The sequence below is a fragment of the Meleagris gallopavo genome, chromosome 17, assembly GCF_000146605.3.
Source record: "Meleagris gallopavo isolate NT-WF06-2002-E0010 breed Aviagen turkey brand Nicholas breeding stock chromosome 17, Turkey_5.1, whole genome shotgun sequence".
NCBI lineage: Eukaryota > Metazoa > Chordata > Aves > Galliformes > Phasianidae > Meleagris > Meleagris gallopavo.
In genome coordinates, this window is record NC_015027.2 from 4,885,355 (window position 1) to 4,911,765 (window position 26,411).

Genomic DNA, 26,411 nt, shown 5'->3' on the forward strand with positions numbered 1-26,411 from the left:
ATATTCATGGAAAGACATTCTGGAGCTGCAGGCATGTAGATGAGGTCCTGCTAATGTCTGCTGATGGTTAAGAGGTCTGTGGGCATTGGTTCCCTCTGTCTGCCTTGAAATGTTAAGACCTGCAGAGAAAAACAGCATGTACTTGTTCTGTGCATCATGGGTGCCAGCCCACATTCTGAGGCAGGCTGTAGCACTTTCCCCAGATTTTGGCATCATCCATACCTGTATTTATAGCTCCTCTGTGATGCCAAGGGGCAAAAACACAGTAGGAACAAGAGTTGTATTTACAAAGTATTCACTTCTGAATGAAGATATTTAGCCAGCATCAGCATTTCCAGACCTTTTTCTTCTTTATCCTGCAGAATTCTCTTTCTTCCCAGGGCCATGTGTGTATGTCTTTCCTGAATCACTGATGTGGGAATACCATTGCCTCTGGCTGGGCTGTACCAGCAGCCCTGATTCTGTGCCCGTTTATCTGAGAGGCAGACCCTGCTGGAGCACCAGGGGCTTGGCTGCAGCTTATCTACAGCTTTTTCAGAGGGCTTAGGGAGTCCCTGTGCTCATTGTGTGAATCCTGCTGAGTAGCTCTTGATTGTGCATGGGATTACCAGAGTGAATCCTTACGACTGAAGCAGTAATGTTGCACTACTAATGAGAGTTCAGGACTCGTAGAGCCTGAACAGCAATGACTTTGGTCTTTCCCTGGTGATGATTCCAGCCAAGCTGGGCAATCTATGTCCTATTGGCTCCAGAAAGCAGACAAAAGGGGAAAAAATTGAAATAACCACAGAGTGATAGGTCCATCTTATGCCTCAGAGCTATCTGTTACTGGAGCCTGGGAGCTGCATGTGGAGAGAACCTAGGGGGACCTGAGTAGAGCTGAGCTAATGTCCCAGACAGCCAGTCCATGTGGGAGTGGAGGAGGAGGAAGAGGGCAGTAGTAGTTCAAAACGTGTGAGCCTTTGCAGTGAAAATGCAGGGAAAAGAAGGCTGGAAAAGTTCTTTCTTCCTCCAAGATAGCTGTGGTCTGTTTCCCAGCTGCACTCTTGCTCTGTCTGCTCTAATCCACATCTTCCCTCCACCAGCTGGATTTGTTTTGCAAATTCAAATCTGATCTCCTTAGTTTGTCCTGAATGTCTTGCTCAGTTTTCTCCGTCTTTCCACCATGTAACCTTTCCACCAAACCATCCTACCCTTCTGCAACTGAAAAGGGGAGTATTGCACTTCAAGCCATGCTTGAATCTGCCTGAAACCACACTAGCGTCCCCCTTTAGGCAGGAAACACAGTATCAGGCCTTGTGATTTGAGGGGGGTTATCCTGCTCCAGTCTTAATCTTCATGTAAGCTCTGGAGGACTGGAGTGGAGTGGAAGTAAGTAGTTAACCAAGACTGGCTGTGTTGGATGGATGTGAACGTGAACAGTGTTTGACTAACAGGTGCCTAACAAAGGACATCAGAAAGACAGGTCCAATGAAAGCAAATTCAAAGCTTTTTTAGCAGGTGTGTAGAACTACTGCTAAAAGATTTGTAATAACTGTTTCTACAACTGTGGATGCCCCCAAGGAGAACCCGTCTTGGCAGCAAACTGGCCTTCTGTTTCCTGTCAATTGTAGCTTTGTTTCTTTTGAAGCACCCTGCTGCAAATGAGCAAACACCTGGCTGAGAAAAGATGAATGGAAAACACAGCCTGTGCTAGAAAGTTAACGGCAAACCCCATGCCAGAAGGAATACTAAACAGGAGATTATTGATACAACTGTGCTAGTCTCCAGTAGGTTTTCCATTAGGCATGTAGAATCACCTACAACAATGGTATTGTCCCACTGTCACTGCAAGGGAAGCGGGAGAAATGAGTTGTGCCTTGCCCCAGCCCAGCGCAGGAAGGGTGAATTTGTGTCTGCAGAATTGATCGGTATCAGCAGAATGAGGAAGGAGCAGACAAGCTATTGCTGGGCTATGAACTCTGGGATGGACTGTAGATGTCCAACGGGCTGCTGTTAATTAGCCAGGCCCCTCTCTGAGTCCTGAGGGGATGTACTGGGAATTGAGTTCTAGCTTTGGGTCTGATGGCTTCGGTGCATCTTGTGCAGAGCCACAGAGCATGGGTGCTGACTACCCATTTCACATCTGTGACAACGTGCAGATTTATTGGTGTGCTGGAATCTGTGTCGTGGTGGTACCACAACACACACATGTGGAGATTTTAGGAGCAATGATTGAACGAATTTATTTCTAGCAGGAATTAGATCCACAGATGAGTGCAGTTGCAAGTGTCCAGCTCTACAAGTGGTGTAATGCAGAGATTACTTGAGGGCAGATGACTGTGCTTGCTCCCTGAGATCTGTCTGTGACATTGCTCTACTAAGGAAGGCAGGGAAACTTCCATGGATGTAAACATCCTATCTCTGGGGGCTTCACAGAAACCTCATCTGAGACCCCAGCCACTTTCTCTACTCAGTCATAAGGAATAGGGAAGGGTGAATCTCACAAGCACATACACCCTGTTGTTTTGAGCATTTGAATGCTAGGGGTATTTCTTCTCCATTCTCTCTCCCTGTTCTCCTCTGGCTGCAGATAGCAAACTTGTTTCCAGTTTGACCGTCTGGTTCTTGGAAACCTCCAGCAGACAGCAGACTGCTCTTCCAATGTGCTGTAGAAATGAGTGGGGTGGGAGGGAGGAGAACTATTTCCTTCAGCGAAACTCAATCCTGTTCAACTTAAAAATAGCAGGAAAACAGAATCCTCTGGGACCTGCTGCAAAAGGGTTTGATGGTTGCCTACTCTCCATCCTCCCAGAGCTCCTCATTTAGTAAGAGCCTCTTGAGCACAAACACAGATCTGTCGCCTGCAGTCCTGGAACTGGGCAAAGGAGCTGTACTCCATGCTGGGGATCAGCTGTATGGAGGTGTAATGCACTGTGACAAGTAGCAAAGCCCAGGATTAACTATTCTTTGTGTAGGGACTCCATGCAGGTTTTTCTGGGCCTTTTATTCTTGCTGGAAATTTTGTTCATACCATTATACAGGAGCCTGAGATTTCTGGGCATTTTTGCATGACCAGGTTATCTTGAAGCTCCTGTTCCTCTCTAGGGAGGGAAGAATGAAGCTTCAGGAGGCAGACGAGATAATGGGGAAGACTGTCTAAATAATGAGCCAACAATGTTTGCAATGGAAGCCCCAGCAGTTCCCCTGTCCTGGGATGCTATCAGCCCTGACATGGCTTGGCCACGTGACAGACAGGATGAGGGATGTGCCATCCTCTGTCCGTTTCCCACCAGCAGCCTAACAGGGATCACTTCAGCTCTTGGCTATGATCACTGCTGAAACAGGTAATGGCTCCCAGCAGCAGAGAAGCACCATGCCTCCCGGCCTTCTTAGCATCCGGCCAGGTCACCTCAGGGTGGCTTGCTGCAGCAGAGTAGCTCTGGTGCTTCCTCATGGCCGTGCTGGGGAGCTGCCATCCATCTCAGTGACCTCCTTTAGACCTCCCAGGTTCAGGCCGTTAATGATTCACCACTTTTTTTTACAATTCCTCCTTCCTGAGTCAGTAATAAATTGCTTCTGGTGCCAATCTAGGGGCCGTGCTGTCGATACGAGTTCAGAGCTTGGCTGAAACAGGACCGCACATCTCTAAGTCAGCAGCCAGCCTTGTTCCTCATGAGCTTGGGGATCACTGTGCTTCTGGAGCCAGATTAGTTGTTAGACCCACTGTGCTGGAGCCAATTAACATTACTTGGTACTTTTCCAAAAGCAACCAGGGTTTAGCCTATGAGTTCAGGCCAGCTTCTGCTCTGGGTAATCACATTATGCCTCGCCTGCTTGAAATCAGCCTTGAGCTAATGCACTGTACTTTGTGCCTTCAACAGGCAGAGTCAGTTACCGCAGCTCAGCTGATGAGCAGTAATTCATTAAGCCTCTGTAACTCAATCACTGCAATCATCTTTCTAATCTTAACGGGGCCAAATATATTCCCACTGTGATGTCACAAGAGTACAAAATAATGCTTTAAGAAAAAGTATGTCTGGTGTTGCTCAGCCCTGATAAACCTCCAGCACTCTGTTGCCTACCCAGTGTGTGTTTCCTCAGGCTGGTTCCACCTGTGTAGCCAGAGCAGTATGTACTTAAGGAAAACAGGTGACTTATACAAATGCATATCTCCTTCTTGTACAGGCTTGTGATCAAATGCAATTAAATTATGGTTACTCAACAAATAACTGCCTTTCAACTGAAGCAACATCACCACTGCACGCATGCTGATGCCTGCTGAACTAATCTAAACCAGCTAGGGCTCCTGAGCCTCTGCTTGGGCAATTGCTGCTAGGCAATTGGAAGTGTTACTTGTGCTGCTGCTTCTTTCCTCCTCTCTGTCCAAAAGTCAGTTTAATTAATTCCTCTCCTGCAGACTCTTTAAACTATAATCTTCAGACAGCGTTCATTTAATCCCTTTAACCAGCTCATTCTCATCAGCTGCCCTTTCTTTAGCAAATATATACTTGCACCACTGGCATTAACTTTGTATACTGGTTGAAATAACTAACCAGTGGCTTTCAAACTAACTTTCATTAAGCTGCTGCAGTATTGCATGGAGAACAACCTGTATAGATAGGTTGCAGGAAGCCTTGCAGAATACAAGCAATCCATATCTCTCTAGTAAAGCAAACATGCATGCTTTATGGTAGGCCATGCCTCATCTGCATGGAAGGCTTTATAGATAACTGTGTTGGTTTTTTTATTTTTTCCCTTTTCTTTTTAGCTTGGGTGGGAGAAAAAGAAAAACAACAGAGGATAGTTTCCAATAGGGAGGATAAAACAGTACAAATTAAATCCATTCTCTGGCCAGGGTAACAATTGCAATTTCCTGCTATTCCTTGGAAGCTGTACAGCCCAAGAGGGAGATATTTCAAGACCGGTGTGTCAGGGATAGAAATGCATGCATCTGGTTATTTTTAATGGCAGCTCTGTCCCTAATTTTCAGCGCTGGCCTTGATGAAATGCCAGCTGTTTCATTAACCTTCGTCAGCATGGCAAAGAACAAAAGGTGGCTCATGATGTCGCCACCTGAGACAAAGCTTCTTTTCTCAACAAGTTGTTGAAGATTCTTAGCTATAACAGGCAGCATTTTGAGTAGAGAATGGAGAGAAGGGTAAAAGAAGTCACTGTGCCTCCATGAAGATTTGTGTAACAGAGTCTGTATCAGTCTCATATCTGCAGTCTTTGCTACTGCTGTCTGTGAGCTAGAACAAAGTTTCAATCAAGGTAGCCATTTTCCTCTATAAGCCAAGAAAAATATTAGGTTTATTTTCAGACCATTAAGAATGGTCTTTCTGAATAGCCCTGCTTTCCTTGCTTCATATGGGCTGCTAAAACAGAAAGAAAAAGCACAATTTCACAACCATGGCAGCTGTGAGCTGCCACATGGGTTAGACCCGACAACAAAATCCTCACTGTGCCTTGGAAGAGCTTTCTCAGGGCCTGAGATTTAATCCACTGCCACAGCCAAAGGATGAGTGCTCCAGTGGCAGTGCTGGGCAAAAGGCAGGATTTTTGTTCCATGAGAAATGTGGTGGGCTGGGGATGGGAAGGGGGAGAAAACACAAAGTCAGATTTCTTCCAAGCTCTGGTTTGTAGTGGTGTCAGCACTAAGGAAGCAGCACAGTGCTGCTCTGGCCCCCTCTTCCCTGCATGTTCTGCTTTGCAGCTACAACCAGTTCCTACCAACCACAGTCACTGTCATGGTTGCTACCTCCTCCCTCCGCTTTTTACAGAAACATAATCCATCACTGTAAGCCTTGCTCATGAGACAGCAGTCTGAACAATGTGTTCAGTCGGGCTGGTGGCTGCTGGTCATGGGAAGGCTCCTGGTGATGCTGGAGATGTTGTGTTGTTTGGCACAGCCCTCATGCACCCAGAAGGCTGCTTCCAGCCCCCGGTTTCCAAGTGGTGAAAGACAGAGCTATTTGGGCTGCAGCCTCAGGAGGTTTGGATTTAGCTTATCGTTGAGATCAGACTTGCTGATCTTAAAATGTCAGCAGTGAGCTATGGAGCAAGAAGAGGGGAAAAAAGAAATCCTTGCCCAAAATTCAGGCAGCGCTAGTAAATGTCAGAGATTTGCACAGAAGGAAGTCTCAGGGCTGGGAGGCGTGCTGACATGTAGGCTTTTGGTGACAGCATCTCCCCCAGGTCCTCACCATCTTGTCTCACGGACACCAAGGCCTCCTGCTGGAAACAGCCCAAGGCAGCGCTGAGCTGGCCCAGGGGCTGCCAGAGCATTGTGACCCATTCCAGAGCCAGGCATGTTGAGTGAAGCATTGCTCTGCCAGGCTCCTCACCTCCAAGTTCTGCTCATCAGGACAGGCATCAGATTCTGAAAAGAAAGGGCTTTTCTTTTCCAGACAGCAATCATGACTACTTTAACAGGGGACAAACTGCATTTGCCCTGGGCATTTCCAGCACATACAGAGAATCATAGAATGCTTTGGGTTGGAAGGAACCTTTAAGATCATCTTTTGGCACAGGCTCTGGTTTGGTCCTGCCAGGCCACCAGCTGCATGCCACATTCAGGGAACATCCCAGGGGCGAGCACAGCACAGCCGAGAGCTGAGGGAAGGCCCTGAGCCGGAGCTGTTTCCACTGCTAGACAGAGAGCCTGTAAGAAATAAGCCAAGCATTCTTGAAAAGGAAGCAATCCAAGACAGGGGAAAGTTAATTATATTAAGACCGGAGATGCTGGAAATACTGATTCTCCAAGCAGCAGTACAACCCTAGCTTCAGCTTCTGGCACGTTTAACAACTAAACACTCCCAGTCTAGCTGCAAACAGCAGCAGGACTTTACCTCATAACCAGGTCAGGGTGGATTGAAGGAGGTGTTGTCCATTTAAATGCAGTCACCTGCAGAAGAGAATCACAGAATCACAGAATGGCCAGGGTTGGAAGGGATCTGGGCTGCCTTGTTCTTGGCATAGACGGAGATAAGCAGGCTCGCATCTGGTGTGCCAGGACTGGAAGTGAGCCTGCTGAGATCATTGGAGTCCCACCTGTTTGCACTGTAGCTCAGTGCATCCAGGTCGTATGATTTGCCTTGTCACACTGAAATGGGGATGAGTGCAGAGACAGGTACCTCCTTCTCTGGAGATATTCAAGTCTCGCCTGGACGCCTACCTGTGCGACCTGGTGTAGGGAACCTGCTTTGGCAGGGGGGTTGGTCTCGATGATCTCTAGAGGTCCCTTCCAACCCCTACAATTCTGTGATTCTGTGATTCTGTGATTAGAAAATCCACTGACAATAGCAATTGTCTGAAAGCTTGCTTTCTTGCAGAACAGAACTTTTCTTGACCACGGCATTTAGCACATTCAAAGGCAATGCCAACATACAAAAGCCAAGAACTAGAGGCCTGTGATTTACCTTTGCCATCTCTGTGCTTGCACTTGAGAGAATGTTCCATAAGTTTCATTAAGGTCTTGAACTGTGAGCCAGGTTCTCCAGGACATCCGCTGCAGGCAAGGAGAAAAAGAGAGTCGCTGCTATTGGCAGTGCCTGGGCCAGGTCTTGGGTTGAGTTTTGAGTGAACCTGGGCCATCTGGGTGGGACCCACTGAAGCTAGCAGGCTGTGTGTGGTTTGGATTCAGGTCCTGGTAAAACTAAGCTCCAGCCTTGAGGAGCACAGCTTGCTCCATGGACCTGGAGGACTCTTTCTGAATTCACAGCAAGTGGTACAGTCGAAGGAGAGGGTGGTGTGGGAAGTTGGTTGGCTGTTCATTCTACACCAGTGCAGAGCACCTGGGCTTCTGTATGAGATGAGATTTAGTAGAGGGATGGAACGTGGCATTGTCTGGAAGCGAAATCCTGAAGCTACGGCAACAGGGTCTCATCAGAACTGGCATGTTAGGGCAGACAAAGACTTGACAGTATTGCTGGATTATACAAACCATGGCAAGCTCCCACTGGAGCATTCTTCACGGCTCAAATGGCCAGCTGCAAAAAGCATCCATCTAGTGAGGGATGTTCGTGGGCAGTCTGTGTGAAAATGTGCACATCATCTTGGCTTTGGATCGACTGGAGGGATGTTTTTCTTGCAGGCTGAGAGCAGCAAAGATTATTAATCTCTGAAAAAATCTGGGGCACTATGTTGAAGTGGGTTTTCATCAGCCTTGTGCTATTGTGTGCGTATATCTTGGTTTTACTAATGATTCAAATGAAAAGTAGTCAGGAGCAGTGCTTGGAAAAGGAGGTTTTCCTGTATTTATTTTGGATGCATGTCCAGTGGAAAAGTATCTTCCAAAGCATTTTGCTTGGCGACATGGGCTGTTTCGTTTGGAGAACAATTGATGGTGATGATGAGTGGTGTTAGATGTGATCACTGTTCGACAGCTTTTTGACTTGCCTGCAAGTCAGATCAGCAAATTCCACATGACTGCGCACGTGTGCCGAGGAGCAGGCATGGAGACAGCGGCCATGGATGAGCTGCTGGACATGTTCAGTCAGGTCTTTGCCAGACTCTTAGCAGGCACAGCACAGGTTGTTGGTGCATTGCCTGGCTGTGGTCTGTTCACCTTGCACTCTGCATTTTGGTGAGCTACCCCTGGACAAACACTGCTCGACAGTGTGGGTATGCTGCAGAGATCAGCTTAACCTGTTGGCACTGTGCATGGTACATGACATAGTTACGGGAGCAGTCTGCTCCCACTGACTTCCCCAAATTTAATGAGGTAAATCCTAGCTGATGCTGTCCTGGCACCCTACTCAGAACAGTTGTACCAACTATAGCCCTGCCTACCTCCAGAAGAAAGGATGAGGCGAGTGACATGCTCATACTCATCCTGTCCCCTAGTTCCCTGCATGGATCATTGGCAGCTCACTGCAGAGGGGCAGTAAGGAGGGTTAAATCAGTGAGGGTTAAACCATTTGTCTGTCTTCATTGCTGAAAAAAGAACAGCCATCTGCCACATTCATTTCCTCCCTTTCTGCAGGCTCCTCCAAGCAATTGCCTGCGGTCTCAGTGGCACAAGGAATAAATCCAGTGCAACTTTGCTGAAGTCTTCAGAATTGCTCCTAGGGAGTAGAGCAGGGCCCCCAAGAGTTTCCTAAGCTTCACAGCCATAGCCACAAGGCAAATAAAATGAGATTAACCAATTACAATTAAAATGAGAGAGAACTGCTTTTGACAGTAATTTTGAATTTCCCCTAAAAGCAGTTCCAGCTGTGACCTCTGACTTGTGCAGCGTTTGCTGAGATCTGCCCCTGGTTGTTTGTTATAACTGATGCTTTCAAGGACATTCAGTCCTGCCTTAGGAGGTTTCCTAGGCGAAAAAAAGAAGTGAAAAATGGAAGAGGAACTAACACAGGGCATCCCTGCAGTGAGGCACAGACATGAGAGACCTTCTGGCAAGCAGACAAGAAGAACGGCCAGGCAATCTTCAGTGGATTAAGTAGGTTAGTGCTTGCATCAAATCCCCCTAGCCCAGTACTGCTATGTTCCTATCATGCAACTGTGAACCCCATTCTGGCAACATTCACATTGGAATTGAACAGATCTCCTTTCCCAAGAGAAGCTGGCTGTGCATAGACCTTGCCCTCGCTTTGGAAAGAGAGCAAGGCTGTGTCTACAAGATTGGAGTAAATATCATTGTTCTTATTCAGAGATTTTGAAAGGGTTGTTTGTTATGCAGCCGTGCTACACAAACAGCTTTCAACTTAATAGCACCCAGTCCTTCCACACTACTTAATTCCCTCAAATGAGTGGGTATTTTTGACTCACTCCTTGGCCTGTTCTACCATCCTCCAGCAGAATTCATCCCGATGCTGTCCAAAAAACTATCCTGGAGGGGGAGATTTTGGAGGACTGATGAGGGATGAGTAACACAGTGGGGTGTGGATTTTCACCCAAATATCAGCACCCTGCAGCCTTTACTCATCCAAGGTGCTGCTGCCTCTTCCCATGCGGAGCGTGGAACAGATTTCTGATGGGCTGGTAAGCAAGTAGCCTCTGTTGCTGATATTGCCCATGTGTCTGCAGACACATTCGCTGGCCGTGTGAGCCACCTACATACCGCGTTTCTGCTGTCACAGTGTTTCCGCATTCTGACCAGGAGCTGACACACTTGAACCTTCTCCATCTTGCAGCACAGCTGGATCGGTTCCCCGTGCTGCAAGGAGACAAGGCTGTGAGAACAGTGACTTGAGCCAGTGATTAGGAGTGTAAAAATACATATAAAGTTGCTATTTTTACTCTTCGGGCACAGAAGATGAGAGGGAGAACAGAGAGAGATAAAGAGAAATGTGCAACTCTTAAGGCTGCATTACCTGAGTCAGACAATGGAGTAGGTTATTTGTAGCATGCTCTGCCAGATTTGAAAGCCTTCCAGGTGCTGTAGCACTCTGCTGTTGAGGTCAGTACAACAATTACCTTTCTTTCTAATTTCCTTTGTCATCAGTAATTTTAAAGGAATGCATTATGCTACAGAGATGAGGTCTGAAAGCAATTTTGGTGACATTAATGCTGTTCTCTACCTCCACACCAGTTATGTTATTTCGTTCGGAATGATTCAACTCATATTCAGTGCTGTCACACGTGGGTGACTTTCAAAACTGCTTTGTGTAAACAACAGTCTGCCCATACTCAGCACAGTCTGATATCTCTGCATCTGCAAATACCATTGTTTGATTTGTAAGATACCTGGGTTTGCATATGAATTGTTACAGTCCATTTCCTAAAAGCTTCCCATGATGTACATTTCCCATTCCTCTAGGTAGCTCGTCTGAGGGTTTTGTATTTATGTGGCTTTTCTTACAGTCCTGCCTTAAACTTTGTTGCTATAAATTGAACTGATATCTTCTTGCCCCTCCCAAATTGTGGAGAACTGTTACTGTCCTCCTTGCAAATACTGGAAAACCATTATCGTGTTCCCCTCATTCTTCTCCCTTCTAGACTAAACAAACTCACTTCCTTCCACCTATCATTACAGGTCATGTTTTCAAAACATTTTTATCATTCACTTCATTCTCTGCACACACTCCAGTTAGTCTATTATCTTCCTTAAAATGCACTACCCCAAACTGGACCTAGATTTAACACTGTATGGATCAAATCTCTCAGAGTAAATCTCTTACTAGCTTCATTACATCCTGTTTGGAGCTGTGGCCTGTGCAGCCAGACAATGCATTCCCCAAACGATTTGTTTTTCCAGCTATGCTCCATTTGGAGATACTCAGACCAAACTTCAGGGCACCATTAGATGTGTTCCTCTTCAGTTCAGAGACCCTCCACTGGGACTCAGCAGGGGGCTCTGCAGGTGTTCCTAGTTTAGTTTTCACAAAGCGTATCAGTATGCCTGAAACCAAACCAAGAAAGGATGCGTCTCTTAGTTCTCTGCCTGACTTCTCCTATTTGTGGAAAACATATAAAAGGAGGGAAAAATATATCCTGGACAAACTAAACAGCCCCATACCTGCCTCATAAGATCTTACAGCCCTTCAAAATATTTGCTTAATCTCCCAGTATCTTGGCAGGATACAAAGGCATTAGTGCTTGCAGGTGTTCTTATCCATTGATCTCAAAACATTCTCCTCCTTCTTTTAAACATGGGGAGGCTGAGGTGTTTGGAGTCTCAGTTTTCATAGGCAACAAAGATCCCCTGCTCCATTTAAAGTCCATGGAAAATGTGGGTTGCAAGCCAGCTGGAGAATTGAGCTTCAAGGGACATGCTAAGGTCCCATTGAGAGTTAACACACAGTCAGGAGTTAGAGCCCAGGTTTCCAGAGCATAATGAGCAGAACCAGGCTGCCTTCCACTCCATCATATGAACACACTAGCACAGCCACATGGTCAAACCCATGCTTAATAACCCAAGTAACATCTACCCAGGCATGGTCGTCACAGCATTCTGGATCAGAGTTGGGTTGACCACTACTTGCTCACCAACTACAAATCTTCTTGCTCATCTCATCTTTGGTTGCAAGCTGCATAGCTGAAAAGCATGTTAAAGAAAACAAATGGCACCTGCACCAACTCTGCCATATACCAGCAGTAAAAGATATTAATAGTTTCCAGGTCTGTATTTCATATGTTGGCTTGCCAAAACTCACCTGCCCTGTGTGAAAGAGGAGGCTGCTCAGTGCTGGTCTGTGAACAAAAAGCTGGTCTGTAGAAGACAAATCTGGGGGAATTTTTTAAATTCCAAAAGTAGACAGAGGGGGAAATATGCCAGTAAGATGGATCTCATTTCATTTCCCAAATCCCTCTGGTCTCCAGAGTTCATTCTTTGCTCTTAATGTTTCATGCTATGGCTTATTTTAGTCTCCTTAGTGGAAAGTTTAAAGCATTTACTTAAAGGCAAATCTTCAGCTGGCATAAACTGTCACAGCTCTCTTGGCTTCAGTTGCCTTCAGTAGAGGAGCTGCCCTTTAGCATTTAAATTGCTTATTAGAAAGTGGAAAAGGGAGTTGCTTGAAGTCATTTGCAAAGACTAAAGAGAATGGGGAGTATAAAGCTAGGGGCCACAGAATAGATCTCAAATGAGAAACAGCCTTTCTGCATGGACAGGTGCAAATATAGAGCAGTTGCAGCACACACTGCTTCTCAGATCCCCCTCCACAGCAGCTGTCAGTGTCCCCCGGCAGCACCAAGGAGTCCATAGGGTGTAACTGCTGGGCAGAAGGGAGGAAGGCTGCAAGCATCTCTTGCAGAGCACTGAATGAGCCAGCCCTGGAGTCAGGTAAATTGGCCACATCCAAATAGTGCTTCATTGTGCCAGGGAGATGTGTGCAGAAGCACCAAGGGAGTTGTAATAAATATTTTCCAAACTGCTGATTAATTCTGGGGGGGAGTATGACTTGGAACACGTGAACCCACTTGCTACAGCCTCCCAGCCAGCCAGGAAAGTCACTGCTTCAGCCATATGGCTGGGATAGAGGCTCCCTCTTCTATCTGGCGAGGGTCAGTGGCCCATCCAACAGCTATCTTGCTTTCAAACTCCATCTGCACTGACCTGTTGGGCAGCAACACGGTACTGTCGTCGCTGCCCAGTTCCCAGTTCATCTCCTTGTACTGTTTTGTGCCTCACTGCATTGTTTTCTTTGTTTTCAGAGGAACTTTGTGTGAATCTATGGCAGAGTGGTTCAAAATTATAGGTGATCCCTTCATGAATGCATCCCTCTTCTTCGCTCCTTCAGCATCACTTGACTCTCAGGCTGCAGATGTTCGGCTCAGGCACAGCTCTACTCCTCACTCCTGCACTCTCTCCCTGTTCTAGCAGGGCAATCTTGATAACATCTATCTGGGCTTCCACCATGTATGTTATCTTCCTTCTCTGGTTCCTCTGTCCTGTACCTCCTGACATAAATTTGAACAGTCACAATCCTGATCTCGCTGATTCCCTGCTAAATGGCATAAGCAGGGCTGTTCCGGATCGACACCAGCCTGACTAAGACCAGAGCAGACTGTCAAAGCCCAAAGGATTGAAATGATTTTTTTGCCAGTGCCCTGGCTGGATTTGTGTCCCTGTAGGAATGTGTACACTTCCCTTCGCTTTTGCAATGGCACCAGGGTGTTGACGAACTGCAGTGCTGCTATTTATCCCTTAATTACTCCCATGACTCACATTAAAGTAACAATTTTCCATAGAAACAAACACAAGCAGAACTGACACCACTCGAGCTGCCTTTATTTTGAAACACATTCTGTACTTTGGGTTTCAAGGGTGGCAACTCAGGAGACAGCTTTATCCTTCTGGTGTCAGGGTTTGCTGGTCGGAGGAGTGAGACTCACTGGGCACTTTGCTCCAGGCCAGGGAGAAAGGTTGAGCTGCTGTGCTACAGCCTTGTGGGGCTGAGAATCACTGCACATGCTGTGTATTTTGGGGCAGATAGATGCTGAGCATGGCTCCAAACAGGGTGGTTCCTGTCCCCAGTGGTTTTGAGGTGTTCATAGGATGTGTTCATCTGCTGGTGTTCTTGCCAAGACACTCCCTCTATTTGGTTTCCCTGCTGCTTTATGTTTTCACATGCCTCAAGATACTCAAGCAGAGAGAGCAATACAAGCGCCGCTCCTGGATCTTATCTGGGGATATTTATCCTGTTCTGTGCATTGTATTAATTACATGTGCCACAGCTGGGTGGGATCATCCCTGGCTGTGTCAGTTTTTTTAACCAACTGATGCAATAATTAGCTGGCAGATCTCACTCACGTCCTTTGGGCCAGTCTGGCATCCACTCCTATGGGGTCTTCTGTGGACTTTCATGGAGTCAGTGCCCCTGGAAGCTTTCAAGAATTGTGGAGAAGTGGCTCTGAGGATCATGGTTAGTGGGCATGGTAGAGATGGACCGATGGATGGACTCAGTGATCCCAGTGGTCTTTTCCAGAAACCTTCTGAAGCTCTTCATATGTGTTTGATACTTGTAAATTAGCATGTATATGGGAGACAGGATCATCTGGAGGGGTCCTCATCTTTTACAAACATTCTTGCCTTGTCTTGGCACTAGGCTTGTCAAAAGTTGTCCTAGTTCAGCTGTGGAGCCAAGAGAAACAAGGCAGAGCCTGAGCTGGTCTGTCTGATTTCCCTACTTGCAGCTGCCATTATTTGCAGCAATTAGGTGTCCCTGGTGATGGTGGCCCGGGCCCTCCCCACTTTGTGAGACAGGACCAGAGATGTGCACATGATTCCTCTGAGTTGTGCCTCAACACTGAAATCATACAAGAAAGGGAGCACCCATGGCAAATCAAACACATCCAGATCTGGGAACATTGCCTCCCTGCACTCTGACCTGACAGAAACTTCCTTGTGCTATTGTTTCCCAAGTCAGGGGATTGTAATATCGATGCAGATGTAGACATGGGAGTGCTCAGTGCACTTTTGCCATTGCATGTTTTAAGAGATTTGATGTAGAGTCTGTTAAACTTGGCTGGTAATGTGCTTAGACTTTGTGCAGATAAAGTTGCATTGGTGTGATACCTCTGTGCTCCCCTGACACACACTCTTTAGCTTTGCAAAGTGTGGTTTAAAACAAAAATTTTAAAAATGCAACTTTGGCTGTGCAACCTGTGCAGGAAATGTGCATAGAAACCGTCTGCGCAGGAAATACCTACAAAGGGAAGCTGGGGGAGGAGTGAAGCCGGGCAGACCTGAGTTCTTCTCCCAGCCCGTGTGCAGTTTCTTCCCTTCACCTTCTGTTGGCTGTTGGCTGTCTTTGTTTTGCTTCCTAGGCCCCACGTGTTACAAATGTCTTAAATGAGGGTTTGTCAGCTTTCCACCACACTGGAGTCTTGTCGTGGCTCTTCTCCTCTGAAGCAGAAACCTGCAGCCCTGGCTTAAGCCAAACAGAGCCGGAGCTCAGGAAACAACTGGGCTGTTCTGAAAGCCAGCCTCAGAGGAGAGCCCTACATTTCTGAGTTGAACTAGGACTGAAGCAGTAATATAAACATTAGGCTGAATCTCCTTCCCTAGAGGCCTTGACTCTTCATCTCCCTTATTGCTCCCAAGAAGCTGATAAAGCGGGTGTGTGGCACTGTCTCCCTCAGGACCACCGGAGCCCACTGCATGGGGATTTTCAGCCTGGGCTGCAGAAAGGGTACAGGGAAGGAAAGAACAGTGATGCCTGAGGAGCATCCACCAGAGAGGGATCAGGACAGGAGCAGACAGGATAGGAGATGGGCCAGATAGGGGCACACTGGCCATCGCCTCCTTTCTGCCCCACACACAGACAGCTGTTGGTCCAGGGGCAGCTGCTGCTTGACTGACTGCAGCACAGGGTCATGGGGCCATTCCCATGGTGGGTACATGTGGGTACAGCAGGAAAGGACAAATAGAAGCAAAAGAACTACAAGGGAAAGGAAAGTCAAAGCAAACAAACAGAAGACACAATAACTATCTCCCCCAAGAAAATCTTCACAATTCCAGTGTCCTGCTCCAGCGTTATTGCCTCGACTCATCTCACGCATTTGCCAGCAGCAGTTTCTGCTTTCAACAAGTGACTTTGAAATATGTCACCATTTCAAGTGGGAAGGCAGAGAGATGGGAACTGCCTTGTTCCCTTTTCTACTCCGGGTTTAACAGAGGGCTGAGATGCAAAGCACAAAGCAGGGTATCTTCACACCTCCACTTGACCTGGGCCATTCAGCCAGAGCAGTCAGGCTGTAGCTTCCCCTTGTACATGGAGATGGCTCTGCCAAACACCCTTCACCTCCCAGCTTGCAGAAATAACACCTTCCTCAGTTCTTTTTCCTCCATTGATCGGTGTGGGGTGACAGCAGCAAGTGGCTGTGCTTTCACAGGTACAGGCTCCAAGGCTGCTCTAGGGAAAGAGCTTAATTGCCTCTTGCATGTCTCTTGAATCAGGGACATCTCTCAAGCCCAGCAGCTTCAAAGACACATCCCCTGCACTCTATCAAAACAGCATTCAGAAAGCAGCTTGAATTTCTTCCAGCTGGCCTCATGTTACAGAGATCCCTATCAGCACCTGGGAGGAAAGAATTAGCAAGAAAAACAAGCATCTCTTTAAACTTCTGAGAAGAAAAAAAAAAAAGCTAAGAAAATGGCCGTGTAAAACACATAGATTTAGCCCAACAATGTCCAACCACTGCAATCTTTTCCCAAAATTGTTTGAGGTAGAAAGCAGCCTAATGGTTGGATTTTCTTGTATCAGCCAGAGACTTTGAACACTAATAGCAGAGCTTTACCAAAGCCAGGTGCTCTTGCACAGGTACTGCCTGTACCTCCTCCCTCCTGGCCATTTGCAGTGAGCTGGGCCCTCCTAAGCAGTGTGCTAACATGGCAGAAGCACGTCAGCAGAGCAGACAGTCCAACACACTGGAGTTTCAAAGGCACCCACATGGCTCTCCTTGCCAACCAGCCACCGCCAGGGATTTCTTGTGACTCTTTCCTCAGCAAAGCACCACAGTCGCAGACATTTCCCTTTTAGTGCAAGATCAAGCAGTCGGGCTCAGGGTGAGCGGTGGGAGAGCCTGGAACAGTCAGCTCCCTTAGCAGCAGAGCTTCCCACACTCAGAGCACTCCCTGAATCTCCGCGGGTCCCTTTTGTTGTGGTTACTGCTGAGCCGCTTCCTCCTGCACAGCTGTCCCACACCCTGCCCAACCCTGCAGCCATCCTCAGCATCGCTCCTTTGGTGCACGGACCGACTCACTGGCACACAAACAACTCCTTTTAAAGAACAGATACCCTCCATTTCAAAGAGCAAAGTCTGCAGCTGGGGAAAACTGGCAGAGGACACAAGCTGAATTTGTTTTCGCTTTGTGCTCCCTGTGGTTCCTCACACAAAGGGAGGAGAGCCCTGCAGCATGAGATGGGGTTTGGGGACCAGAATTTGGTGCCTTTGCATGTTAGAAACCATTTCCATTAGCAAGCCTTACGAGTGCTGTCTCTGTTGGATCATCAGTGAATACAACAGTTGCACTCGATGATACTTATGCATCCCTTCCAACTTGGGTTGTTCTGTGATTCTGTGTTTCTGCATTTGGGATCCCACAGTGCTATTTTTCTGTCTCTCCTGATACTGTCTCCTCCCAGTTCAGACTGCTGATGGGCCCAGCTCTGTGATGGCTCACCTCCAAGGAGGGCATTATGTTATGCCATCACTTCTCGTGCTGTTCTTTTATCTGACAAATTTTCATTATGACTGGGAAAAAAATCACATCCATCATGGTTATTTAGCTATTACTCACAACTGTCTTCCCTTCCTCTACCTAAATACAAAGGTGGATAAACACATAGGCAGATATGAGAATGAAAAGAGAGTGAGAGAGAGAGAAAGAGCAATTCATGGTGATTACTGACCCAAATCAAGTCAGAAAGGGTGAGGAATTGCACTGAGCTGCACCAATTTACACCTTCTGAGATACTGACTTGCCCTGGCAGTAAAGCATTTCTAATTACCTGAACTCAGCATAATGTCTGCTTGGATTTAGTGTGCAGTTAAGGGAAAATTCACAAGTTGCAATTAAAGAAGAACTTACAGACTGATGTTTCAGCTTCTGAGAGTCAAAAAGGTGAGCTTGAGCACATGTAACTTCAGAGACAAACCTAATCTTCCCCTCTTGCTGGGAAGATGCACATAACAACAATGAGTGGGGCTTTCTTCAATTTGCTTTATCCTGTGTGTATTTAAGATAACCCTTTTTTCCAGAATTTCATTTAGCTACTCATACTACAAACACAAGGACAGGTGGCCACCAGATCCAACTCACTCAGCATTCTGTATGCTGGATTTCAAGCTCAGAAATTCATCTGGTTCTAGTAAAACATAGTCTGAAACCTGCCTGATGTTTAACCCAACCAGAGAATTGTATTAAATTTCTAAGCCTTCCCAATCCTCACAGGAGATTGAGAAGGCATTTTTAGAAAGGAGTTGATTAGGAGTTTAATTATCAGATATCAAAACCCATTCTGTTGCTGAGATCTCACTAGAGAGTGGCATTTTTAATGGAAGAATCAATTCTGTTTGTTTCTTCTTGCAATTCAATGTCCGGACCTCGGCAGCGGATGCTCGGCCATGGCAATTGGAGCTGTTTTCCCATGGCTTCTTCTCATTCCTCTTCTCATCAGATCTCATTGCCATTGGCTGTAGGGTAGCAGGGCTCAGCACCTCAAGTGTGCACTGTTCCAAGGAGCTGCTGTTACACAGAGCGGACAAGCAAGCAGTTCTTCAGGGCCAAGGATGATAGAAGAGGACTTTGAGGCTCTATCAGACCTTTGGACTTCTGCAGAATGGCATGTCCATGGGCGTGCAGGTGTCCAGGTGCATCAGAGCCACGGCAAAGCCATCTTTGCCTCACCCCATGTCCTCAAATCCTCTGTCCTTGAAGCTGACACAGTGATCATTTCACCCTCTTCAGAAACACCCGGCTATTTTATCCCTCATGCCACAGCCTGTTAGAGATGTGTGTATCGCCGCATCAAACGCTGTTGCTTCTATTTGCATAACTGTGGCATGGGGATGGCTGGCAAGAAACCAAAAACCACTCCAAATGGCACAGAGGCGACAGCCATCTGTGTCTTTTTCACATTCAGTTTCATTGTTTTAGGATCGGATCCAACCACTGCAACCTACAGTAACTCTAGACTTCTCAAGCCTCGGAGCTCTCCTTATAGCACGATCTGTGGTTTCACTGTGGAGAAGCAAACCTGGAAAAAAAACTTGTTGAACTGAATCAGAAGTATTTTAGTTAGTGCAGCAGGAGCTGCCAGTGGTGAAAATAGCACACCAGAGCATGAATGAACGGAATGGTGCTCCCTTCTGCGCACGTCAGACAATTTGAGCCTAAGTCAGCGTTACGGGTGTGCTGGACGGTGTTCTCTCGAGATGTATTTCCATTGCCACGTCATAAATATAAATGTTCTTTATGAGATACCCATGGACAGAAGGAATCTAGTGTTTGCTAAAGGTTTTTTTGATGATGTGCATTGAAAGCCTTCCTGTTTGGCATTAATTAACACAATGTACTATGTTGCAATTTCCCAGCACAGACTTATCCAGATTCCTGCTAGGAATTGGAATTGGCATCGAGCAACAGCCATGCCTCCACCCAGACCAGAAACCACCGAGATGTCCCTGCCTCGGATGAAGCTCGTGTGTCACTCACAACCCATGGCAGAGGACATGCAGGGGCTTGGAGCAGGTACAACTTTTGGCAATACAAAACCAAGCCATTTCTAAAGACCTGAGACTGGGACCTTCAAGAGGAGCTCTCCCTTGAGTCCCCAATGCCCAGTGCCTATGGCTGGGGGCAGTGATACCCCCTTGGTTTGGTGTGCGCTGTGGTCATTCTGATGGCTAGATTCTGCCCTTGCTAACAGCCAAGAGAGAAGGGGATATGTGTGATTTTCCTGCCTGCTTTATCCTTTCTAGAACATCTCGCTATGTATGAAAAGTACTTGCTGTCAGCCCCAAGCTGCAGGGATAATTTAATGTTGTGCCAACCAAACTGCCACATGATGAAAACTTTTGACTCGTGTGTTTCAGTAGTGTTGCAGAGAACACACCTTAACACAGCTGAATAGGCTCTAAACTACCCAACTTTCTCCTTCTGCTCAGACATCCCACCACAGTTAGGCTGACCCATTCTGTGGCTCCCAAGCTCCCTGCATTGGCCGGAGGGCGATTCTCCCATTGACTCTGGTGCACTCAGCCCTTCCCAGCACCACACTTTCTGCATCCCAGTGCTGTTACAGACAGGCCTCTGTGTACCAGTTCATCTTTTTTACACCAGCAGCCTTCCTTCGCATCCATTTCTTTTTTAACTCAGAAATACATTTGTTGCAAATAGATGCCAGCAGCTCTCAGTGCCAAGAAGATTCAGTGCTCCTTCTGCTTGCTCTGTTTTCCAGTGAACTGTATCAATTTTTGCTTGTTTCCCCATGACCTTTGGAGCCCATTCAAAGTCATCTTCCTTTTGCTTTGCTTTAACTTCAATCCCATGCATGTTGCCAGCTGATTTGTTGCCTGTTTTCACACGTCGCCAGCAAATCACCACCTCTTCATATTGTTTAGACAGTCATCAAATGTAGGCCTGCCAGCAGTCTTTGTTAATGGAGTAGGAAGTCTTGGTACATCTCACTCGTGGCCTGAAAGGAACTGGAAAGCTGTTTGATTCCAGCTGACGAATCTTTCAAGTCCAGTGTGGGACTTCTATGGCCAGAGCAGGGTCAGGCTTCACTGAACAAAGCCCTTTGCTCTATTGATATGGATCCAAGCTCTGCCTGTCTGTTTCCTGATACAGATCGTGCTCCACCGTGCTGGAATTTTGTCCTTCAGATTGTGACAGAGGTTTCGCTTGTGTTGGCTTTGGATGGAGACAGCTTGTATCATGGAGCCAGGTGGGTCTTTCCAGCTCCTCTCCTAAGCTGGTCCCAGTTACAGGCAGGTGGGATCACTGGAAGGTGAGGGGGCCTGGTGGCTTGTAGCTCTGTCTATCCTTGCAGTATATCAGATCAGCAAGAGCCAGGGTGGACATAGGAGCTCCAGGTAGGGTGCAAAGTCCACAGACCACGCTCAGGCTCAGCTCCACGCAGCCTGCAAAGTGCTGTTCCCGTGTTTGGAAGGCTTCACCATTTTCAAATACCCCTCAGAGATATATATTAAGGCTGGTTTGTGGTACAGATTGGTTGAATACTGATTGATCCAGGTGGCTCAGTTAAAAGCAAGATTTCTTGTGATTCAAGACTAATTATTTCCTTCCAGAGGACAGTTGGAATGAGAAGATACAGCATGGTTAACCAAAGTCCAGACTCATCTGGGCTCCTTGGGCATCTCCCACTGCATCATTCAGGACCTGAGGTATGTATTTATTTCTGGGAGCACAAACATGGTGCAAAACTATTCAGGCTGTATTTTCTGCCTATGGTACATTGAATCCCTAGAGAAAATGGTTTAAAGAGGCATGCTTAGTGGTCAGATAGAACTGATAGTTTTACATAGCACAGTGGGTGCAGTGTACTTCAAAGGTTCCCTGCACCTCTAGGGCTTTCCACTGAAGTTCCTCTTATTTTTGGGTACCTTCCCACAAATCACCAGCCATGCAATAGAGAGCTTTACTCAAGCTCAGCAGCAGCACTTGCCAAGGCTTTGCATGTTGCACTGAGATCTGCGCTGCTACCAGCATCCCTGATGCCAAGTCCACCCACATGGCCTCTTGCCACCCAAGGAATGAATCGTGGTGACACCACAGCTGGGGGCTGCAGACAGGAGAGGACAGCCATCACATGGCCCAGGGAACACAGCACAGCCCACCCCCACATTTACAGCGTGCTGCAGGCACATCTCAAGCTTCTTGTGAAAGGCCAAGGAAAAAGGCACCACCAGACCCTGGGGCCAGAAGGCCGGGCCCATCTCTTGCTATTCCAGTGCCCACATGTGGCCAAGTTCTGAATCCTCTCTTCTTTTGCCTTCTCCCATCCAAGCACAGGGCAAGCTTTTTGCGAAGAAAACAAGTGTCCTCTGCTGGCTGCAAATAAAAAATGCATGTGGTGATACTCTGCCTAGGGACAGCATTGGGCAAGGATGTGTTATGTGGTGTTTGCAACCTGACTTGTTTTACAGATGGACAGTAATCCAACCGTGAATTGGAGCTAAGCTGGTTGCTTGCAGTGCAGACAAAGGAGGGTTGTCAGGGAGTCTGTGCCTTTAGGCTGCGTGTACTGGGCAGAGTGCAGCTCTTCTCCATAAGCAGTTTCCCAGTACAGCCTGAATGAGGCATAAGATGGTGGGGGCTGGAAGGGGCAGAGCAGAGAGAGGCAAGAGATTGGAGCTGCCCGAGGTGCAGGGGCAGAGGAGCTCTCCACCAGCATGAAGCACATTTGGGGCAGTCTTTGCAAAAAGGACATGAGAGAAGGGGCCAGCGTGTGCTTGTGCTCTGTGTTTCTGAAATAATCCCTCAGAGATCAATGGGGTTTCACATCTTTTCCCATCTGTTCTTAATCTGTTCACTTGGCAGATGCCAAACCACCATACCCCGTATGGGAAAACACAAAACAAAACACAAAGCCTTCTATCTCTCCTAGTTTTATTCAGAACCATTCCCTGAAGCCCAGCTCTGCCCACACCCAAGCCATGCATGGAGACCCACAGAGGAGCCTGCAGCAGGGACAGCTCTGCCTTCAGCAAGCCCAGAGAAGGGGTTTGTGTCTGATGGTGCAGCTTTGTGTTCATGCAACCCAGTGACTTCAGGCTGGTGATTATCTTCTGCTGGCATTCCTATGATGCCAAGAATTCTCCATCAACATCTCAGTTCTGTTATTCCATGCACCAGAGACTTGCACAGCATCAGTCCCAGCCAGGAGATGTGCCAACAGAAGGGATCTGCCTCACAAAAGGGCACAGACCAGCAGTAGGGCCAAGGCAAAGCAGCACACTGGGCCCCCAGTGACTCCTGCCTCTTGCTCATGCATCCTTTCCTCCTACCTTTATTTCAGAGTTCATCACTGCAAAATCTGCTGAGGACATGAGCAACAGTGTTTTAATGGCATCCATGAATACTTTATTTAAGGCAGAGACTCAGTGACTACAGCACTGTCATTATCAGTGGCTGGACCAAACCATAATAAATAATACAGGATTACTCCCAGCATCTAAAAATATCCCAACCTAAGCTGTTCCCATCCTCATCCCATCAATTGGAAGGGCTGAGTGTTTGCCACAGCTTATACAGTAAATGCAGTTTAACTTTCTTCTTTCCAAATGCTGAAAACTGGCTCTTTTCAGGACACTGCAATGTAATTTACAGCTGTATTACCAACTCCTTAATGATTGCCAGGTTCTTTGGGCTCCTTTGAAATCGAACACGATAAAAAGATGAGAGCCAAAACTGACCACAAGTTTTGTGTCTGCAGGTTCCCATGTGCCTTTCTGGTCTTCTCAGCAAGCTAATGGAAACAATCCTGTAACTTCAAGGCAGAACCATGAGGTTTTAGAGTTCCCCCGAACTGGTAACGAGAGACTTGATACAGCTTAACAGCAGGCAAGTGCCAGTGCATCCCTATGTCTCAGTTTTACCATTAGTCTAAGGTAAGAGGGGGCTGTGAACACCACAGCATGCCCTGCTTTGTTCTGACGCAGCTCTGCACTACCTTGGACCTATGTCACTTTAATCAGTGAACACAGCCTGTGCCTCTCCAGCTTGGCAAAGGTAGGACTTGGGGTGAAGGAGTTCTCCTGGGCCAACCTGGTGTGTTTTGCCAGTGACTCCCAACTCCCTGAACCTTCAAGAGGAAGATCAGCACAGTGAAACACAATATCAAAGTGAAACACAGTATTTTTTAAATGTCCTCACAGCAGTCATCATCATAAAAACACAAACCTGAGGTTTGTAAAAGTCTAGTAATAAAACCACAGACATCTTTACAGCTCCCAGACATGCAGTGCTCCTCAACAGCAAGCACAAACTCTCCCAGATGCAAGGAGCAAAACTAACTGGGGAACAGGCCTAATTATTTTACAGCCTAGGAAAAAGGAAAATAAAAAAGAAAAAAAGCCACACATGACACCAATTTGCAGGTCAGTGCCAGCCACTATCAGGGAAGTGGAAACAAAACCTGTTTGTTTTTTCTCACCTGGAGACAACAGAGCACTGAGTTGTGTAGAGGCAGAAGGCTGCACCTCTAGGCTAGAGTGTGTTTTAGATTCACAGTGCACACTCAGATCCTGGTGCTGTTTTCTGATTGTTTAAACCCATTTTCTTTGCAAAGCAGATTACAGGCATCTGTACTTCCCTAGCTAACAGTAAGCCTGTTCTGTTCCATGGGAATAGAGATCGTTTCTCAAAATGTGAGGCAAGCCCTCCGGCAGTGTAGCTCAGTTTCCCAGTGTGCTCTGGCAGGTTATTTAATATTTCCATGCCTTGAATCTCCCGTCTGCAAAATGAGTGCTGTGTTCCTCCCTCCCTCTGTCCAAGAAGGTTTAAAGCTCTGCAGGGTGGGCACAGGCACTGGCTGCCCAGGGAGATGGGGGATCACCATCCCCAGAGGTGGTCAGGAACCGTGGGGATGTGGCACTGAGAGATGTGCTCAGTGTGCACGGTGGGGGTGGGCTGGGGGATCTTAAAAGTCTTTTCCAGCCTTGATGATGCTATGATTCTATGACGTGAGCTGGTGGTGGGACTGTGCACGGAGCCATGGGTGACTCAGTGGGGTGCCGAACACTCAGCAGGGTTACAACACACAGTGGTTGGGGGAGGATTTTCTGGACCCCCTGCTGTAGTTTTGCAGTTCTTCTGTGCTTGAATTCACTCAGGTGCAGGCAGGATTTTGTGCTGTCTGCTGCTTGTACCCTGCAGGGAGGAGAGCATCAGCCCCAGCTCTTGCTGGGATGATGGTACTGATTCAGCTATTGACAGCTCCAGTGCCTCCTCTCTTCCTCTGCCATGGAAATGAACCCATGTGGTAGCAATGACTGGAAATTACTCAGAGAGAAAAAAAAGAACTCTGTGTTAGCCAGGCAAATACTCCAGAATAAACACAGCCTCTGCCTAGTACTGTACAGCTGTCAGGTCCCATTGCAGGAGGTTCCTTGATGCTGATGATTTAACAATTCTCTGGCCCAAGGGTGCATCTCCCACTGAGAATCTGTTCCTCCAGAGCCACTCCATCACTGACTGGAAAGGAAGCAATCACAGCTTGTGTGTGAGTGTATGCAGTGAGAATTACTGCACGGTAACAGCTACAGCACATCTAGCAGGCTGGACAGAACGCAGGTGGCTGTGTGTCCATACTGTGCTCCCTGAACACAGAGGTCACTGCCCTTTATCCTGGTGATCTTCAATAGAATGCAATGGGCAGAGCCTGGGCATGTATACACACATCTGTCAGTGACTGCTGATAGATTTTGCTGTTGTTGTTGTTGTTGTTTTTGCAAAAGCTTTAAACATGAAAGGTAGATGTCAGAGGTCTTCTTTCACCCCAGAAAAAATCCACTTGGTCTTCTGTTATTGACCCCAGGTTTGGGCTCTGTGTCTTGTGGGCTGACTGAGCTCAGCTGTTCAACTGAAGAGCTTTTGGAAAGCAGATTTGGACTCTGATCACACATCTTCTGATTGAAAGGTGAGCCCAGGCTCCTGGGAAAGGCCCATGATATGATTGAAAGGTGGGAAGTGCTTTGCATTGTTAGGAAATGTGCAGTCACCGTTCTGGCTTACATCCACCTGATGAGTTAGTGCTGAAAAATAATGGATTGTCCAAACGCGTGGTTGGTGGGTGGAGATAAGGAGCTGACCCAGCAAAGGGCTGCTGCCTCCTCCCAGCCACGGGGCGACGCTTTGCAGCCGGGCAGCAGGTCAGTTCACGCGCACATTTAATGGATAAGGGCAGCATGCACTCAGCGTTCCGGTCAATGCACGATGTCAAGGCTGCAAAGCCCTTCTGGCCACCCGCTGCTGCAGGGAGCAGTTTGCTCCTTCCAGAGCAAGGCCAAGCAGATCTATTGGAGCCGCTGCTAAAAACTGAAAGCAAACACCGATGCTCACAGCACCCCGCTAGAGAGCACAGCACCGCTGTGCCAGCAGCGCTGAGCTGAGCTCCGTCCCGTCACAGAATCGGTGCGGCTGGAAGCGATCTCTAAATCCTACGGTCGCGCCACGCACGAGGCGGGGCCCGCCCAGCTCAGGCCACCGCACGTGTTCCTGCAGCAAACAGCACAGAGACACGGCGCGCACGCGGGGTGCGGATCCCGGCCTCGCTCTCGTTCGCACCGGGCTCCCGCTGCACCGGGTCCCGCTCAGCCGTGCTTACGGGAGGACGTGCGGGAACGCGTGCGCACGTGAGCTATCGGGAGACGCTCCGAACGCGCAAACGGCTTGCATGTGCACGCGCAAGTACACGTGCCGCCCCCCGGAGACGCACCCCCCGCCCCCTCACGGTGAGCGCGGTGCACGCGCAGCTCGTTCCCGGCGCGCGGGGCGGGCGCGCGCCCTCCCG

The 26,411-nt window shown here is 47.7% G+C and overlaps 1 protein-coding gene across 7 annotated transcripts in view; it reads left to right on the top strand.

The window, feature by feature from the left end:
• CCDC92 (coiled-coil domain containing 92) overlaps positions 1 to 26,411 on the top strand; it is a 52,347-nt gene that overhangs the window by 15,294 nt on the left and 10,642 nt on the right. For 6 of the 7 annotated variants that reach the window (XR_795451.3, XM_019621009.2, XM_010720071.3 and 3 more), the window contains 4 exons: positions 19,468 to 19,624; positions 20,726 to 20,822; positions 21,187 to 21,282; positions 23,334 to 23,461. The gene's annotated coding sequence lies outside the window, so the exon portion shown is untranslated. Of the gene's footprint in view, positions 1 to 19,467; positions 19,625 to 20,725; positions 20,823 to 21,186; positions 21,283 to 23,333; positions 23,462 to 25,374; positions 25,539 to 26,411 lie in introns of those variants that run through there. The other variant, XM_019621010.2, reaches the window with a different exon arrangement.